Consider the following 18,685-nt stretch of genomic DNA (forward strand, 5'->3'; position numbering starts at 1 on the left):
GGAGATGAAAGGGGTGGGGGAGATGGAAGAGGGGGAGATAGAAGAGGGAGAGATAGAAGAAGGGGAAGATGGAAGGGGGTGGGGAGATGGAAAAAGATAAGCCTTTTATTTTCATATCTCAAATAGATAACTTGATAAGAAGTCAGTGCTTGGCACTGCTGACCGTAGAGTGGCAGCTCCTGGTATTTATTTCAGTTTCCTGGACCATTGTAGATGCCTGTGAGAGTCTTGATGACCAACTCTGGGAGTGAGCCCAGGATAGGGCACGGTATCCAGTAAGAGGATCAGTTACAATGTATGCTCATATTTGAGAGAAAACTCTCTTTTCAATTAGAAAGGGAAGCCCCCCATCAGTGGAGAGAGTTTATCTGGCTCTCACGTAAGTAGGTTTGCCACAGGAAAGCCTGTCCGTGGATGGGTCTGCCATGTAAATGTGTAAGTACTGGAGAAAGGAGGCGCTCCGGACGTCTCTCTGCCTGCTGGGAGGGAGACATCCATGGTGGTAAAGAAACAATAACAATGAGATTAGTTAATATAATTTTTATGAACCTAATCCACTTTATTTAACTGGCTTCCATGGACATCCCTTAGGGTACTTCTCCGGGCTCTCTACTGGGGACACGAATGTCTGTCCAGGCCACAATCTAACCTCATGCTAGGCAAATAACTTTGTGTTGACTACACCATTTTCTTTCTCTTGAAAATATTTTTTTAAAAGAAAGATATTGTAGATATGCCAAGAAGCAATACACATTTAATGTATTCTTAATGTGTGTGACTATAAGAACACCCCTGAGGCCATTGCCACCCACAATGCAGTACATTTAGCTGTCTATCACCACTGCAAGTTCCCTTCGTTTTGGTGATAAGAACAAATGGGAGAGGTGCCCCTGCCCCTTTTCTTGAGATGGGGCCTCACTACGTAACTCTGACTGTCCTGGAACTTACTACGTAGGCCAAGTTGGCTTTCAACTCAGAGATCCGCCTGCCTCTGCCTCCTGAGTGCCAGGATTAAAGGCGAGCGCCACTCCACCAGGCTCTGTTTTTAACTGTATAACACAGCACCGATAATTCTCTGTACCGTGTTGCACAGTAGACAAGACCTCTTTGTCATGTGTGGCTGAACTGTGAGACTTTGGATCAATGTCTCTTTCTCCTCACTCCTCCTAACCCCTGGTAACCACCATTCTGCTCTCTGTTTCCTAAGCCTTTGACAATTTTAGACTCCTCATGTAAGTGGACACTTGGCTTTCTTTGAAAGACAGTCATAAAGTTGATCTCCAAGTCAGTACTGTAGGACTGCATTTGAATTCCAGATAGATAAGGAATACTTGTGACATACATGTACAGCATGTCCCACACAGTTCATGGGAAATACATAAACTCAAATAAAAATGGTAGCTTATTTATTTGACGTTCAAGTGCATCCCAGTTGGGCATCCTGTTGTTTCTATCCCCTAAATCTTCCTACTCTGTTTCCAGAGCAGTCAGCGCAGTGGCCACAGCACAAACACTGGAGCTGTAGATGGCGCATTCCTGAGCTCTGCAAAGCAGGCTCCTGTAGTTGGATAGCATTTGGGCTTTACAGTTCATCATTTCCCTCCCATGCCTCTGAGCACGTGGGCCTGGTCGAGTGCTGAAGATTCTGAGGCTCCACACACAAGGCGTGCTAAGAACTTGTACCCACTGTCACTGTCCTCCTCTATTCATGTACAGAAGGCGGTAGCCAGGCATGACCTCAGAGACTCAGAGCTGGAAAGATTCAGCCAGCACCTGGGTTCCTGCTTTCTGACTAGGCTGGTAATATACTGGTTTGCTTTGCTGCCATCTTGACATGTGCAAATTCTACTGAGAAGGCACTCCGCCTGCCCCAGCTTCCCAGAGCAGGGAGAGCAGCTACTCTCTCGTCGGCCCCGCTGGACATCTAGGGAGACCCTTTGGCCATTGGTATCTGTGGCCAGCATGGATGGAAGGGGGACTTTTTCTTTCAGGGCTTTCGCTGTGGCAGTAAGGCAACAGCTGCACAGTCCTTCTGCATTTCCTTTGCCCGTCCATGGTCAGCAGAGGTCCTGCCCAGGGGGAATCTGTGGCTAAATTCCTGATATTAATTTTTATACATACCTCTCCTGAGAGGTGTGTTTCTGTTTGTGCATTTGGAAGACATCTGGGTGGAAGGTGACTGAACCCTGATTTAAATTAAAGAGGGGTTTTGAGAGTCTTAGGTCCCCATTTCAGGCCCAGCAGTAAAAAGGATACCTGTCACCAGAGCTCATGTTGCCGGCGCTCTTGGCTTCCACCTTCTGTTCGCTTGTTCGCTCTATCCTCCGATGGACTCTCTCCAGAGGGGAACAGGCGGTTTCCGACTTTCAGGCCTACAGCCTCCCCATTAGTATGGAAGGAGGCTTCCTTCTGCCAGTCTATCCCTGAGCTCCTCAGTGTGGTCAGAAAGACGTGCTGATCATCCTTGTGGGTGTCCCTGGACCAGTCACGGTAGACAGAGGGCTGAGCCACGGGATGTTAGAAGAGGGTCTTTCTAGAAGAGGGTCGGAATGGGGTTCTATTACCAGGGAAGGAAAGTCAGGTTGGTGTACCTGTCTTTGGGACATACAGAACAAAGATATGTGAGGCTGGGCTGAGCTGGCCTCTGCGGTTCGTGGAAATAGGACTGTAGACTTCTAACTCTGGTTCTGCCTGGCCACAGAACCTTTTTAAACAATTGGGCTGTGTAGGGACTGGAGGTGACCTCCAAAGGAAAAACAGGCACACATGTGACTTAGGGGGTAGCTGGTGCTTCTTGCGTTTTGTGGATAACGACACCTGCAGACATTCTAACACACATTTGCTCGATGCCTGGTAAAGTGTTAAGCCCTTCAGAAGCTTCTAGAATAACAGAAGACAAGGTCCCAGGCTTGGAGAAATTTGTAATCTCCTTAGGTTGACAAGATGTCCACATGTGAAACGCTTAGTGGAGCGCTCCTTTGAGGATGTGACCAAGGTGCCTGTAGACCAGGCTCAGAGCTGTGTCACAGAAGGCTAGAGAGATGGGGCCTTGGGCTGAAAAGCAAGGGAAAGCTGCCTGGAGGGTTTCTATCTGGGCTGTGGAGAACAAAGCCTACTATGCGGGCAGGAAGCTGAACTCACAAATAATAATGCTTTTAAAATTTTTATTGTGCCTTAGGAAAGAGAAATGAAAATGAGCCTTGTGAAGGATTTGCCGAGGGTGGATACCGCCTCAGGGTGAAGGCTGGGGCTTCTTTTCCCCAGGAATATGAATGCGCTCCGTTCCTGGGCCGGAACTTGGGCCTGGCGAAGGACAGCTGGCCTCTATGGTCTCTGTTTTGCTAACACTCGTGGAATTTCTCAGCTGCGGATCCTGTAAATACCTTGGCAGAATAAAAGCCCTTGTAGTTTTGGCCACACACATGCTAGGACTTGTTTAGGAACGAAGGGATAGGAAATGTTAAGAGGGAGACTTCTAGAAACAAGGGCTGTTAGCAAGTCAGGCAGGCATTTTTCACAAGATTCGCAAAGGCACAGGAAAGGTCAGCTGTGCCAGACAGCAAAGTCTTCAAAGTTTAGTGAGTTCTACCTGTGGGGCTTGGGCCTCCGCACCAAACCTGTTTCTGGGCCTATAGAAGGGAAATAAGAATATCGCTTACTTCGCAGCCCTCCTCTCCTGGAGATTATGGGAAGTAAGAAGGACTCCTGTGGAGGAGTGGGCATGTGTGGACAGTCAGAGCCGGAACCTCTGCACTGCAGTGCCTGCTGGGTGGCTGAGCCTAGGCTACGTGGCGCCTTGCACACATAATTGCACGGGGCATCTACTAAAGAGTGTAAAGAAGTTGTGGACTTTGTTCTAGAAAGCAAAAGATGAGGTTTCAGAGGTCAGGGGGGTCTCATGAAGCTGATTTGGATTTTGGTGTTCCTGACTTCAGGAACCCCTCAGGGCAGATTAAAGCAGGCAAGAATGGTTCATCATTCCAGGCCAGAGCTTTGCACCATAGACAATCCAACTGTCTTAGAAGGGACCCAGGAGGACAGGGCCAGAGGAACACTGGAAATGGTCTCTGAAGACAAAAGACTATATTTCCACTGAGCTCCTGTCTACAGTTTTGCTCATATTCCCAGGAGGTTTCTGAGAACTGTCAAGCAAGTGTGAACCCCCTCTTTCCAGAGCCAGGACCTCTCCTTGTATAGAGGCCTTTGGCTTCTGTGACCCAGCTCCAGTCCCAGGGAATGGGGTGGAGTGGGGATGAGGGTAGTTGGTTTAACTTCCTTCAGTGAGGGAGGCAGCTGGTCTCCGCCATGACTCCTGGCTAAGGAAAACATAGCAAAATGGACAAGACACAAAGTAAAGCAGAGCCACTGATATGTGGGCAGGTGTGAGAAGAAGAAAATGTTTCAAGTGTGCAAAGTGAGCTGAGCCATGGTTAACTTCATACTGTGGGAACGGCGGCTTGTGCCTCAAGGCTGTGGTAAGAGGGAGGTTATGCTGTCAAGACTGCTAAGGGAAGGGACAGCCATATATAAACAGCAGATATTCTGCACATGCCCATTTCTTTCATTTTAAGGTGGGGAGACCCTCAAGTAGACCCTCCCCTAGCCAGCCCCAGTCCGGTATCCCAGGCACGGTGGCTTCCCTGGCGGTTACATCTGCTGGAGCGTGCCATGTTGACTCTTCTGTGATTTCAATGTTACCCCCAGCTCACATTTAAATTTCTTCATAGCTAGCTGATTCTCTCTGGTGGAGCTTCCCGGCTTTTACGTGAAGTCCCAGGCCATTTCTTGATTTGGTTGTAATCACTCGGACTTAATTTAAAGGCTTTATTTATTTATTTTTTGATTACTATTATCACCCTTTAAGAAGAAGAAAGCAGTTTGCCAGCTTCATTTCTAGCGCTCAGAATGTAGACCAGTTTGTTGGAGAATGTTCTCTGCTCTTGGAGATGAAGCTGACTCTAGTCCCTAGCCCGCTGTCTTCACACCCATCATGACTAACACTCTGAGATGGATTTTTTTTTTTTAAATTCTTCCTTGAAGTGGGTTTCAAATCCCCAAAGAATTTCTGGGAGGGAGAAGAAAAATCCTTTAATTGAAAGCAAGAGAAAAGAAAACAAAACAAGAAGCATAAGAGAACTGACAAAAATATCATGTTTAATGAAATCAAGTTCTAACCCTGCAGATGGCTGGGGAGGCACAAGAGTGACCCAAAGATAGAAAAACCGGCTTCCTTCCTGTGCTTTGTAAAGTGTGGATTTTCTTTGGAACACTGTACGGAACTGACCAGCACCCCTCTCAGCCTCTGAACCCCAACTGCGCAGGTAGTGGGAGGCTGGCTACCCGGCTCACTTATTCCCTGCCTGGGTCTCCCTTAGCTGTGTGTCCTCAGCAGTGGATTTAATCCCTTAGAACCACGGTTTCCTTCTTTATTAAGTTCCTGGAAGCTCATCGTTGTACGTGTGTGAGGGTTGTTTAAGACAATAAGAGGGAATTTCTTGGTGTGGTGTTGGTCATTTGAAAGGAAATAGTGCTAGTAGTCCATCCATTTATATTTTACTTTTGTGTTCGGTGAGGTGCATGGATCTACTCTCTTTTCTATATGTGGATGTCCAGTTTCCCTAACTTCTCTCTGGGGTATGTTTCTGGCATGTTCTGGCTAGTTTTATGTCAACTTGACACACGCTAGAGTCATCTGAAAGGAGGGACCTCAATTGAGAAAATGCCTCTGTGAGATCTGGCTGTCGGGCATTTTCTTAATTCGGGCTTGTTGTGGGGTGTGGTGGGGGATGTGGTGGAAGGGACGGCAAGCCATTGTCGCCTGTGGATCCCTGGACTGGTGTCCTGAGGTGTATGGAAAAGCAGGCTGAGAAAGCCAGTAAGCAGCACCCCTCCATGGCCTCTGCATCAGCTCCTGCTTCCGGGTGCCTCCTACTTGAGTCCCTGTCCTGTCAGCAAGAGACTACAATGTGGAAGTGTAAGTCAAATAAATCCTTTCCTCTCCAACTTGCTTTTGATCATAATGCTTCATCACAGCAATAGTAAATAAATAGGACACAGTTTTTGTTTTTGTTTTGTCAAAAATCACATTGGGACAGCAGGGTAAATACAATTAAAGACATGACATATTTGAAAAACCGTCTACATGTTCATTATTATGTGCAAGGAATAGCTGTCAATTAAAAAGAAAGGAAGGGTGCTATTTCTTTCTTTCTTTTTTTTTTGGGGGGGCGGGATTCTCTGTGTAACAGACCTAGCTGTCCTGGAACTAGCTCTTGTAGACCAGGCTGGCCTCGAACTCACAGAGATCCACCTGCCTCTGCCTCCCAAGTGCTGGGATTAAAGGCGTGCACCACCATTGCCTGATGGAAAGTTGCTTTTTTTCTCTCTTTTTTTTTTTGGTTGGCTTGCTCCCCACCACCACGTGCAACCCTGCCTCAGCTTCAAGTCAGCTGGATGCAGATAGCTCTGGAGCTCCCTGGGTGTGAGAGCCCAAAGGGAGCCCTTCTATTGCTCGTGGGCTCCACGACTTACCAAGAGTAACAGTTACTAAGAGAGATTTTTAAAAACAGAGAAATTATCAGTGGCTCTGAACTTTCATGTCAAACAAATTAAGCAGAATACATAAAAATCAAACAAAAATTTTCAATTCTATAATTTTAAAATCGACTTTATGTTGTTAGAAACTAATGCTATCAAAGACTTCCTGTCCTGTCTCTCTCCTGTTTTCTTTCTTTCTTTCCCACTGTCGGTCTTTGTTTACCCCCCACTCCCACCCCCCGCCGTGAATGTGACCTATTCCTATGGCAGAAGTGTGCTATGGCTTTAAGAATTTCATAATGAATTCCAAGGTAGCAGTGACATAGTTTATTCTGGAATCTTCCTCGCTGGAGAACAAGGGAGACCTGTGTATCTCTAATCCATCTTCCCTACTTTCCTTTTCATACATACCAGAGTGACTTCAAACACACAGCCTGAGTCTGTCTTTCCAGGCGACACCCTTGCCTGACATTGCCGTCTGTTTATCTCGCCCTATCTGCCCACTTCTAACCCTCTTAAGATGGGGGTGGGGGGGGGAGCAGGCATAACTCATTGGACTTGTGAAAAGGACCTTGCCCCTCTTCCTCCTTCCCTGCTTGTTCCCTTCTAGTTGGCTTTGTTCCCCTTCCTTGCGGCAACAATTTCTCCTGGAATTCTCTATTTTAAAACTTCAGAAATTCCTTATGCGTGGACTACATTTTTACCTTAGACAAACTTCATTATCATTTCTACAGTTTCATTGACTCATTGACGGGAAGGGTAAGTAGTAGCCACCCCCACCCCCATTCCGATTATAAAAGGCTTCACTTTAGCCACAATAGCCAGGGTACAGGCAGTGAGTCTGGGGGGGTCACATGAGTGATATTTCACTACTAGATTCTGTGTAATTGGGGACACACGTGGGTTCCTTTATACACCTTTCATCCCTCTGTCTGCTCCCAAACTCTTCCTTCCCCATTCCAGACACTACTGGTCCAGGAAACTCTGATGTAGCGATTGTCCCTCCGTCCTTCTGGCAGATGGAGCCAGGTTTCTTGATCTGTAGCCTTTTCCGGCCTTCTGGGGCAGGAAGGGGACAGAGGGGGTGCTTTCTAATCGCTTGGACAACATCCCCTTCTCTTTGGCTTAGCTTCTCTCACAAAAAGTTCAGGCTAGTGAAGTCACACCTGGCCCCCAAATAATTGCCTCCTCCCCATTAAAGTTTATTAGCCTCCTTAGTAGGAAGGGAGCAGAGCTGAAGAGCTGGGAGACAGACCCCAGATTCAGCAGCCGGAGAAACTCACTGGATACAATATGGCGAGGAGCAGACAACATCAACTCCAGGAGACTCCCACCGGGCTGCTGCCCGCACCCCCTTACCCAAGGGATACATGGGGTACAGCCCACTCACTCTGGAGTAGCAAGGTGGCTTTGTTTAGTGTTTAGGAGCCTGATTAATAATGCCCTGTCCTTGTTTGATTATCTCTGATGGCTTTTTTTTTTTTTAATTCTTTCTTTCAAATTGCTTCAGAATGCCGTTTTGCATTCATCTCTGCCAAGCTTGCAGGTCCACCAAGAGTTAAATCTAGTTAGCTCTGCCAAGGGCTTCCCTCCCCCTCCTCCCCTCGCGGAAAGAGACTTAGTTTTCATCTTGAAAGGTAAGTCTCCTTAGGCAGGCCCTACTGAGAACTCTTAACAGCACACAGTTGGAATACTGAGTCTTAGGAAAATGGGCCTATTTTTTCCTAAGTCTATAGGGAGACTGACGGGCGGCGCTTGTCCCTCTACCTGGTGGTTCCTTCTCTTTCCAAGTGCTGCTTCTAGAACTCCCTGGAGCTCAGGCCTGGCCTCACAGAAAGGGAACAACCGTTCATGTCCAGACACATCACAGACTTCTGGCAAAACAGGGCGCGCTCACGAGAATTTACACTTTTCCTGGCAGCTGGCCGGCAGTGTGAGGATTTGGCTTGGTTCACTTTCAGTTAGAAAAAGCCCCTTGGGGGTGCGGAGAGGAAGGGGGGGGGGCCGGCACAATCCCTGTGAAGGGTCAGAATTGCTAAAATAAATATCAGCTCGTCTAGGGAGAGCAATTCCTGTAATTATATCTGCCCAGTGACTTATAATCAGCATTCTTAGAAGAGCCGGTAACTTTCACGTTGTCTCCTCTTGTGTCGATATGGGTGGCACTGATGGCGGGGGCAGAATAGCACCTTTGCTTTTAAGAAGTGGCAGTTCTGGTCAGACGGTGCTGTTAATGTGAACGTCACTCTAGCTGCGGTTACCTTTGAAATAGCGCCGGCGGGATGCTTGCTGGGATTTCTGGTCACGGGGAAGGGCTTCTTGAGGGGCCTCCGGACTGGTGGATGCTTTTAACTGGGGGACCCTGCGCATGGATACATTTAAAGCAGCTATCATAGGGACTCAGCGAAGGAAGCCCAGACTTACGGTTGCAGTGCCAAAGGCTGAGCGAGGGGCTGCTCTGGACCCCAACCTGCCGTCTCCCACCCTTCGTCTTTCCTGGAGAGCCCGAGCAAAAGCAGCCGCCTGCCAGTCTTCAGGCTGTGTGTCATTTCCTCCCGCCCCAAGCCTCACTCTTTCCACCGCGGAGGCTTTTCAAATTAATGTTTGCAGTTCATTAAAGCCCTTTGGGCCAATATTTCGTTCTGGTGAGGGCAGAGTTTCAGCTGGAAATGGTCAGGCTCGTGTTGGCATTGAACGGTGTGAGAGAGATTTAAAAAAAGAAAGAAAGAAAAGGAAGAAAATTTAAAAAAAGATCAGAACCCCCAAACCTCAAACTCAAATCCCTTCCCTGTGAGTGGGCAGCGAGCAGTACGCCTTGGAGGGCGGGCAGCGAGCAGTACGCCTTGGAGGGCGGGCAGCGAGCAGTACGCCTTGGAGGGCGGGCAGCGAGCAGTACGCCTTGGAGGGCGGGCAGCGAGCAGTACGCCTTGGAGGGCGGGCAGCGAGCAGTACGCCTTGGAGGGCGGGCAGTTGCTTTGACGGGAAACAGAAGTCAATGTATGAAAATTATTTGCAAAACTAGCAAGGGAGTAGGGGAACTGGGCTTTCCTTCCCCACCTCTAAAAACTAAATAAATCGAAAAGTAAGTAATCAATAATATGCTCCTCTGAAACCGAGTAATTCACTACTTTGTCTTTTGGTCTTGTTTTTCCTGGTATCCTCTGTAGCCAGTCTCTCTGGGTTAGTTCTGCACCTGGGGAATCGACCCATTTCTAAATGAAAATGTGGCCTTCTCTTCTCTCCCTGGTTAGAATGAGAAACTTGGAGAATTTCAGGCAAACGGGTGGCTTCTCTTGAACAGACAAGTGGATGGAAGCAGTAGGAGCTGAGCTACCTGAGAACTTGGGGACCTGGGCCCATTTAGTGAATCTTCAGGCTGCAGATTGGATGCCAGGCATCGGGTTTCTGATGCTACCCCCTGCCCCAGCCCTGGAAAAGGGACCAGAAGATCGCAGGGCAGGAAGGAGTCTGAAAAATCAGCCCCATCTATTTTATGCTATGGAGTTTGGCCTAGGGTTTCCCCCGGACCTCAAGCTGGGTGAGGCCTGGGCCACCCTTTGTGTCCTTCATGGCACTTGTACAAAGTCAGTCTGGGGATCTGTTGGATGAAAAAGAATGAACCGCACAGCATCAAAGCAGTTTGAGGACCATGGATAGAATCTTTTCTCCCCCCTCCCCCGCCCCCATGCATCCTGAGCCAGAGAAGTTTCATGACCGCCCCCACCAGTCAACACTCAGGCTAGCCCATAGCCAGAATGGTGGCCTCTTTTCCATCCACAGGATCCAACTAAAACCTCAAATGCCCACTCCTTGGGCAGGGGGCTTTCAGGTAGCAAGGCACATCCCCCAGTAAGGGACCCGAGCATCTGGGCATTGAGTTATGAACACCACGGACTTTGCTCCCCCCTGCGTGCCAGGTGTATTGCACAGGGCCTGCTGTCCATACTTGGTTATCCTAGTGATTGAGCATAAACACGACTTCAGCTCTAGTGTTTCTGTCTTAATCAAAGCAAAACTAAGGTCCCATACCACACCCATCCTCCAGAAGGCCGTGAAGGTCACGGGGGCTTCACTGGAGATGCTGACAAAGCCCCACTCGGGGCTCAGTCTCCGCAGCAGCAGGTGTGGGTAGGATGTGTCTACTATTAGAGGCCGCACAAGGCAATGAGCAGTTCTTCCTGGCGAGTGGGTTTGAAGCTGGGTGCCTATCGAGCCCACCCCTGTAATTTTCTCATTCTTGCCCTTTGCAAATAACACATTACGAAGCCCGAACCCACAGGCTGGTGCAAAGAGCCCAGGACACCTCAAGTAGCCTATTTGGTGCTGAAGTTGGCTTCATACCCTCCTGGCTTTGTCACCTTGTGCATGATCTTTGTCCCATTTAAACGGTCAGTTCCTTTAGTCCTCAGCCAAGACATGAGACCACCATGTGGCTTTGCTGTGTATGAGCTGCGAGCCACTAATCAAGCTGCTCCAGGCCTCAGTGTCTTTAGCTGTGAGATAGATTGTTGAAAGAAAATACGTCTCAGGGTTCTAGAGTACCTAGACTGGCCTGTGGAGGATGCTTAGTGGAGCGAACATGCCACACATGTGTTCTGAAACCACAGAAACACATGAGCCGTGCAAAATGGTGCACTGCACAGCTGAGTTCTGTGTAAGAGATGGCTACCGGAATCTTAGTTGTCCTCTCTGTGTACCCAGGTGCCTCCGAGCAGTCACCCTTAGCTTTCGTAGACCCTGTTCATGAAGGTAGGAGCGTTCACGTGGAGGCCATGACCATCGCTCCTCCCAGGGTTCTTCCCTTTGCCCTTCCTCTTCTCACTTACACCCAGCCCCTCTTCCTGGGGTTCCCTTTGCAGCATTTGGTATTGCCTGCCCGACAGTGATTCAGACCAATGGAAGAGGAGGAAGTAAAATCCTACATGCCTTCACAATCCATCAGCTCCCGAATGTTGCCAGTGCTCACTATCAGGGAGGCCTGTGTGGAGGCTGGAGAGAGGGCCTCGCACCGCTGCTGCTTGGCTTCAGTATGGAACTTCTGGCCTGGGCTTGGGGGAGCAGCTTCTCACTGGCCGTGCTCTCCACTCTTCCCATGAATCCTCATCCTGTGTTGGCTCGGTCCCCTCTCCTGCCTCTAACTTTGACCTTTGTCTCGCATCCCTGTAGCTAGACAGAGTTTCTGCATTGACTTCATAACCTCCCAGTGGATGCCTTTCCTTGGCCCTCTCCTGCAGACTGTGTGAGGTCCTTCTAGGGGCATCTTACTACAAGGGCTCAGGCATCCTTCTGTCACAGACCTTAACAATAGGTCATATTAAGAAGTTTAGTGACTCTAGCCTCTGAATTAAAGTATCTTCCTCTCCACAAAAAATCTAAAATAAAACAGTTTCTGGGGACAGCAAGGTGGTTCAGTGGGTAAAGACACTGGCCCCCAAGTCTGAGAACATGAGTTTAATTCTTTGAACTCAAGTCGTTGTTTCCCAATATTCACATGCATATCACGGCACCTGTGCACCCCCCAATAAAATAAGGAAACAAAAGTAATGTACAATTATGTATGCAATAGTAATAACAGCTATCACTATTGGGTGTTTGTTATGTCCCAGGGTTTACTGCTTTAGGTGTATTAAAATTTATTCAATTTTTCACAATAATTGCACAATATTCAATCCCCATTGTCTGGATGAGGGAATCGAGGCTTTGGTAGCCCACTAACTTTCCAAGGTAACAGAGCTAGTTAACCAGCAGAACGGGACTTCAGACATTGGCATAGCAGCTCTAGAACCCACGTTTTCAGCTACATGATATGAAGAAATTCAACAAAACTCAGATCTGCCTGCTTTCATTCTGCATTTTTTTTTTTTTTTAAGAAATGGCCCAAGTAAAAAATGATTTGGTTCTCTGTCTCTCCCCTCCATTCCCATTACTGCTGTTTTGCTGAGATTTTGTATGCGTGCTTTTGGCCAACTGGCCAGTCTGCTTGCTCACCACACAGTGGGCTAATTGTCTTTGAGTGTCTGCCTTCCCATCTGGACGCCGTCCCTGAGGGCCAGTGCATCCAGGTGACCCGTGGAAAGAGGCTGGCCGGAGCTTGCAGAGCCAGTGTGTGCTTCCAGCCTGTGCTCGGGTAGTCTTTGCCTAAGGCCATGCTTGCCCTGGTGTTCTGCTTCTTCTCTGCCTGGCCAGGCTTAGCTCACATTGTCAGTCGCTCCACCAAATAGGCTGTGTGAAGACGGCTTCATCCCTGGCCCTGCTGCCTTCCTACCCTAAGCTCCCCAAATGGACTCCCAGGTAGTCTCCTCTTTCCATGGCTCCCAGCAGTGATGAAATTAGGTTCATTCCTCATTCACAAACTCAGCATCATACAAAACAAAACAAATAAACAAAAAGCCCCACCAAAACATCCAAACCACTTTATTCTTGCTTAGACGAGCTCCTTCTGGAATGATCCCGTCCTTGCAGCTCCTTCTACCTTCTTTGGAACACAGTAAAGCGTGGCCAGTCTGTGCTGAGGCTGAGGAGGAGGTCTCTGCGGCTCTTCTCCTTGACACTGAGATGTGCTGGAGAGACCCTTTCTCCACTCAGAAAGCTTGCGTTGACTTATGACCATCTCATCCGCTTGCGCTTTTCTGATGCCCAGTTCCCTTTTACTAGGTTCCATGCCCTAAAGACAGCAGCAATCTCTCTCTCTCTTTCAGAGTGGTGTGTGTGTTTGTGTATGTATGTGTACGTCTGTGTGTATGTATGTGTGTATGTGTGTGTATGTGTGTGTCTGTGTGTCTGTGTGTATGTGTGTCTGTGTGTATGTGTGTATGTGTGTGTATATGTGTGAATGTGTGTGTATATGTATGTGTGTATATGTGTGTATGTGTCTGTGTGTCTGTGTGTATGTGTGCGTATGTGTGTGTATATGTGTGAATGTAAGTGTGTGTATGTGTGCATATGTGTGTATGCGTATGTGTGTCTGTGTGTGAATGTGTGTGTACGTGTGTGTATGTGTGTATGTATGTCTGTGTGTATGTGTATATGTGTATGTATGTGTGTATGTGTGTCTCTGTGTGTATGTATGTGTGTATATGTGTGTATGTATGTGTGTGTTTGTGTGTGTCTGTGTATATGTGTGTATGTGTATGTGTGTGTATGTGTGTATGTATGTGTGTATATGTGTGTGTATGCATGTGCATGTATGTGTGTGTGTGTGTGTGTGTGTGTGTGTAAGATCTGGTTTCTAGTTTGCACTTTGCAGTTTCTTCTTTCTACAAATAAGGATTGAACGTACTGTGGGCCACAAAGCTGCCATCTGGTCTGTTGTGGGAGAACTCATAAAGATATGGGAGCCAGGCAGTTGCCACACCAAGAACGATGCAAAGGAATGACCATAGTCACCACCCCAGGGAGTCACACGGAGGAAAGCGGCCTCTTGGCTGCAGCAGCTACGGTGGCCCAGAGGAAGACTCAGGGTTTCTCACACGTTGTGTAGATCAAATCTCCTCTTGATTACCCCGCGTGCAATCCTACGGGAATTAGGGACAGCACTTTCTTGAGTTTCCCCACCCGCAGGACCTCAGACACTAAACCAGGGAAGTCAAACGTCTCACTTTGAGAGCGGGCTGTGAGCAGAACTAAGCTACGTTCAGGCCTGGAGGAGGATACTGGGTTTTGCCTTATAGACTTCTGTGCAATGGAATACACAGACAAATGAGCAAAAACCTGTTTTCTTCTGTAGTGCTTGGGATTAAGTTCAGGGCTTGTGCAGGCTGGGAAATTGCTGCTCCACTGAGCTACTTCTCCATCCCTAAATAGTGAAATCTTACAACCAAAAGGCCATTGGAGATGCACTTAGACCAAATGATGATCTGTTTGTCTACATAAAGCTAAAATTTAACAATGTCTCTCGTTTTTATTTGCTCAATCTGGCAGTCCAAAAGGTATGCACTTGGGCAGTGTGTGCCCAGTGTTTGTGATTTCAGTGTGTACTTGGCGGGAGAAGGCAGGCAGTGTCCAGGAAGAAAACTTCTTGGGCAACGGACAAGCATGTGTTACAGGAAAAGTCATCGGGGAACTAATGGTGTGGATTTACCCATAAAGTAATTCTTATCATCTGAGAGATGGTTGGTCTTCAGCAGGCTTGTACCAGGGCCTTGGCAGGAGACATGGAGAAAGGAATTCTGAAGGGTGCCAAAATGGCGTTTCCTTTATCATGGCCCGTCACCGAGATCTGGGGCAGCCCACTTAGTCTGCTTTGTCTCGAGATCCACATCGGTCAAATGGGGCTTAGCATAATGATTTTATTTACATCATAGGCTTGTTTCCAACCATAAGTTAACACAGAGCTGAAGCTCTTCAAAATGTACAAACTTGCTACACCACTAAGAGGAACTGACCATATTCCTTGCCAAGATACACTAGCGCTGACCACAAGGTTTGGGGGATTGAGGTCCTGGCTAGTGCCTTGGACCCAGGCTTTGGGCATTCTTTGTGGAAGGTATGCTCACGTCTACCCAGACACCTTTCCTTCTGTGGCAATAGAAACCCCTTTGATAAGGATGCAGATTTTTCCTTCTTTCTCTCTCCGAATGCTATTTTTGAGGCAGTTACTGTTCTCAGCCCCTCAGTGGGATCCTAACGTGTGACCAAAAGGAATTTGGGACATTTATGTTCAAGCTGGCTCCACTGAGCAGAGAACTATCTGGGTAGAAATGAGGGTCGAAAATGATTGAACATGGCTTTCTCCACAATGTCTCCAGCATGTCTATCAGGTGCGGAAACAGAATGTGTCACGTCCATAATAAGACACATAATTCACATTGCACTTGAGAGTTTGCAACGTGCCTTCCCACACACATTATCTTATCCGTGTATATATTATCTCCCTCTGGGCAAAAACAGACGTTTTCTTCCTCTGTACACAGCTGCAGAGGATCACAGGGGGCAGAGTGGGCCGCAGGATAGCCAGCTCTACCTCACAGTCTCCCTCCTGTGTGCGGCTGGCCTCGCCATTCAAGCAACTGTCTGTTCTCCCTCTGCTGTGATAAAAGCCCGCTTATGGTTGTAGGATCTGGTTTTGAAAGATACTCATCTTACTTTACTATTTCATTAATTCTTTGAGAAGTTGTTTGTTTGGTTATGCGAGACAAGGTTTCTCTGTGTCACAGCCCTGGCTGTCGTAGATCTCCCTCTGTAGACCAGGCTAGCCTCGAACTCGAAGATCTGCCTGCCTCTACCTCCTGTGTGTGTGTGTGTGTGTGTGTGTGTGTGTATTAAAGGTGTGCACCACCACCACCTGGCTTGATAATTTCATTCATTGTAGTCCAATCATATTCTTCATTCTCCCCCAGCTATCACAGACAGTGTGAACTTATTGTATTAGTGTTCCTTGGGCCTTTTATTTATTCATTCATTCATTTATTTATTTGTTTGTTTATTTAGAATTTCCACCTCCTCTCCACCTCCCATTTCTCTCCCACTCCCCGCACTCCCCCCACTCTCCCTCCCTCTCCCTCTCCAGTCCTAAGAGCAGTCAGGGTTCCCTGCCCCATGGGAAGTCCAAGGCCCTCCCCCCCTCTATTCAGGTCTAGAGCATCCAAACAGACCAGGCTCCCACAAAGACAGTCCATGCAGTAGAATCAAAACCCAGTGCCATTGTCCTTGGCTTCTCAGTCAGCCCTCATTGACAGCCACATTCAGAGAGTCCAGTTTGATCACATGCTCCATCAGTCCCAGTCCAGCTGGCCTTGGTGAGTTCCCATTAGATCAGTCCCACCGTCTCAGTGGATAGACGAACCTCTCACGATCCTGACTTCCTTGCTCATGTTCTCCTTCCTTCTGCTCTTGGGCCTTTAACCCCAGCAGAGTGAGAATTTTGTGTGTTCTTTACTCGTTGTCAGATCGAGAATATTGTACACAGCAGGTGCTCAATAAATAGCCATTGAACAAATATGTGAATTATTCTTTGTAGCTAAGCCAATTTTTTCACATTACTTTTAGTAGTTATAAAGAGGATGTCTCTTGCCCCACATGCCTGGCATCGTGTAGAAGGCCTTGAACACTAGCCCTGAGCCATGTTTTCTACAACCAGCATAAATATCTTTGCCAAATGTTAGTTATGGCCACTTTAAGGCTGAAGGCACAGCCAGTCTGCAAACATCTCTTCCGCATCATATTAATCTTTAAAATGTATGTGCGTTCTCCACAGGCTCAACGTCTCTAATTTGAAAATCTGAACTCCAAACTGCCTCAAAGTCTGCCATGATGCCAAGGATGGAAAATTCCATGCCTCACCTCATGTGGCAGATTGCTGTCAAGGTGTTGGCACGCTATAAAATATTGTATCAAACCTCCTCTGGGAGATGTGCATCAAGAACCCCACCCTTAGACATGAGTCCTGTTCCCCCACATTGTATTATGTATATGCAAATATACCCAAATCCAAAACCATCTGAGACCCGAAACACTTCTGGTTGCAAGCATGGCAGATAAAAGATATCCAGTTAGCACATATGTGTGTGTATATACGCACATATTTTTTTGCTGTAAAATAATTTTTATAATTTGCTGCTTTAATTATTATATCAATTATCGTTTTGCTTTTGCAGTCTCTGTTTTACAGTTCGCAGCCAAAAAAATTTATTTTTCATCTCAAACATTCTCCTGGCCTTTGACAAGTCCACCGCCCCTAGGCACTGTGCCTACAGCTCCTGATGCATAAAAAAGCGTTGCCTGTGGGTACTTCCAGGACCAGAGTGACCTACAGGGAACACGAGGGCGCATTAAACTGTAGCTCAGCATCCCTGAGAAGCTGTTCTCCCTTGCCTGTCTCTGTGTTCCTGGGCCTTCTCGGCTGCCCTGCCCCATCTGCCGGGTTTCGGGCCTGTGCTGAGAGAGGGTGCGCGCGCAGTTTTATGGGCTCTAGTTGTCTCCCAAGTGCAAGCGTCTAATTAGGCTTGACACTACCGAGGCGTTTCCCTGACATTTATGTCACTGTCTCTCAATCTTTAGCAGCCTTCGGTCTTGTGGGAAGCACAACAAACAACATAAAATTCCCCATTAGAGGGGGCCCTCGGAAACTGTGCTCCTGTTTATTAGGCGCGCTAAAAGGGGAGGCCGAAGGGTGGGGCCGGGCGTGTAGATTCCGGGCTTGGAGGAAGAAATAAAATGGCTCATTTAAATTCTTAAGAAGTGCATAGGAGACAGAAGACACCATGAGGACCTCAGAGAAGAAAGGCCGTCAGTTGAACAAACTAATCACATGGTAATCAAAAGGGAGTGATTCGCTGCCTACTGAGAAGTACTTTAGAAGTTCCAATCCGAGACTGGAGACCCTATCGAACGACAGCCTTCATAAATTATAGATTTTTTAAAAATTGCACCAAGGAACGTGCAATAACATGAGGAATAAATTTAAAGACAAATAGTGCTCCAAGAAGCTGAATGCAGCCAGGAGAAGGAGGCGCTGCTGTGCAAAGAGACTGGTCAGGCCGGAAGCCCACTCCTGGTACAAGCCCCGCCTCTGACATTAAGCCCCGCCTCCAACCACACAGTTTCCCCTTGGCCTTTTTCCTACCTGGTTTTGGATGTTTGACCTGACAAAGACGTTAGTGAAGGGCAACTGCCAGAACTCTGCTGCTGCGGAACGGACCCAAACTTTGCAGAGTGTAGATTCTAGGTTTCCGCTTTGAGGCGGGAAGGCTGGGGAACTGGGAGACGGTGGGTACAGGGTCTGTGCCCCACGGTCACAGAGGTTACAGGATTGATTGGGGGCTGCCAGTCTAAAGTTCTTCTCCCTTCTCCCCTTCCGCCCCCAGCTTCCTGTACAGTGCCTACTCTGCCATAACCAATGTGGAATTGGGGCTTCCTGGGAGCAGCAGCTCAGGCTCGGATGGGTGGTGAGGTGATCAGATCCTGGGAGCAGGGTTGGGGTGGAGTGGGGCAGGAGACAGGCAGCATCTGCCTTCTGGCCTCCTGGGTCTGAGGTAGCAGCTCTGTCCTCCTCCAGTGCCCGCGCCAGCTGGACTGAGCCTCTAGTATTCTGGAGTAGAGGGATGAGAACCAGCGAAGGCCTCTGAAGGGGCTGCCCAGGGAGGCCTGTCTTTGCAAAGCGATTTGCAGCGAAGGCCTCTGAAGGGGCTGCCCAGGGAGGCCTGTCTTT

Source organism: Myodes glareolus, chromosome 8, assembly GCF_982192425.1.
Source record: "Myodes glareolus chromosome 8, mMyoGla1.1, whole genome shotgun sequence".
NCBI lineage: Eukaryota > Metazoa > Chordata > Mammalia > Rodentia > Cricetidae > Myodes > Myodes glareolus.